Source organism: Carlito syrichta, unplaced genomic scaffold (genome assembly GCF_000164805.1).
Source record: "Carlito syrichta isolate Samal-C Ts95f unplaced genomic scaffold, Tarsius_syrichta-2.0.1 Scaffold303139, whole genome shotgun sequence".
NCBI lineage: Eukaryota > Metazoa > Chordata > Mammalia > Primates > Tarsiidae > Carlito > Carlito syrichta.
In genome coordinates, this window is record NW_007247235.1 from 155751 (window position 1) to 157109 (window position 1359).

A 1359-nucleotide genomic window follows, 5' to 3' on the forward strand; every position below is an offset into this window, starting at 1 on the left:
TTCCAAGTAGCTGGAACTACAGGTGCGCGCTACCACGCCCAGCTAATTTTTTTGATTCATTGTAGAGATGAGGTCTCGCCAAGTTGCCAGGCGGGTCTCGAACTGCGGGCTCAGGCAATCCACTCACCTCAGCCTCCCAAAGGCACGGGATTATAGGCTGAGCCACCGAGCCTGGCCAGCTCCAGTTTTTAAGCTCTTAACAACTTTATATTATACACTATTGCTCCTTAAGATGAAAACAAAGGAAAAGGAAGGACCCAGGTTAGGCAGTGCAAATCCACTTGATAGAAATACCAAGGACAAGCAGTACAGTCTGGTGGAAAAACCACAATGTTAGGAACTGTGCATGAGTCTGGGACAAAGCAGTTAAGAGGCACGAGGGACCTCAGAGACTTCGCTGATTAGCCCTGTGTTTTTGGCAGGTCTCTGTGCTGTTAGACTTTGGCTTTCTCCTTGCTCAGAGATGCTAAACAACTGAGTAGCTAGAAGACTGAACTTTCAAGGTCGTACGTACAGCAATCTCATGAGTGCTGTTCACCTGCAATGTTGAGACTTGGGCTGGTGTTCAGAGATGCCAATGGAAGAATCAAAGCCACAAGCCAAGAGTGTTTTTTGTTTTCTTAACTTGGTCTTTGTCTCTTGGGGATCATTGGTGGTTGCTGTTTACTCAAGGAAAAAAATGTTTCTAAGTCCTCTTGGAGAAATGTTTTCCACTCTCTTTTCTGTTTCCTAGGACCAAAGAAGTGACAGCCAAGACCCAACTCAGAGTCCAGTACCACAGATAAAGTTTTTTTTTCTGGTTTTCATCACATCGTGTTGGGGATGGTAAAGGCTGTACATTTTGCCCAGAGAAAACCCTTGGCATAGTTACATGGTGGCATTGATGCCATTTCTAACACTCCATGGCCAGTCCCTCTACTTGTTTTAAGCTTTAGGGAGTTCCGTTTTCTTATGTGTATTTGTTTTTTCTCTGTTTTTAAATTGATCATGTACCCAGTTTTACACTGAGAATATTATCAGTTTTTTATGTGACTGTAACAAATTACCACAAACTTAGTGATTTAGAATACAAATTTATCTTACAGTTTTGGGGATCAGAGATCAGAGATCAGAAACAGGGTTCACGGGGCTGAAGTAAAGACTTTGGAGACCTTAGGAGAGATTCCGTTTCCTTGCCTTTTCCAACTTCTGGAGGCCACCCACCTTCCCTGGTGAAAGGCACAGAGAACAGTCAGAAGGGCGTCCCCAAGATGGCGCTGCCTCCCAAAACAACAAAGGCCCTAAGCTCCAACTTTTCCTGCGTGTGCGAAACTTAAACCTGTGCTCAAACAACCTCTCCCTGTAGGAATACTACCTCAT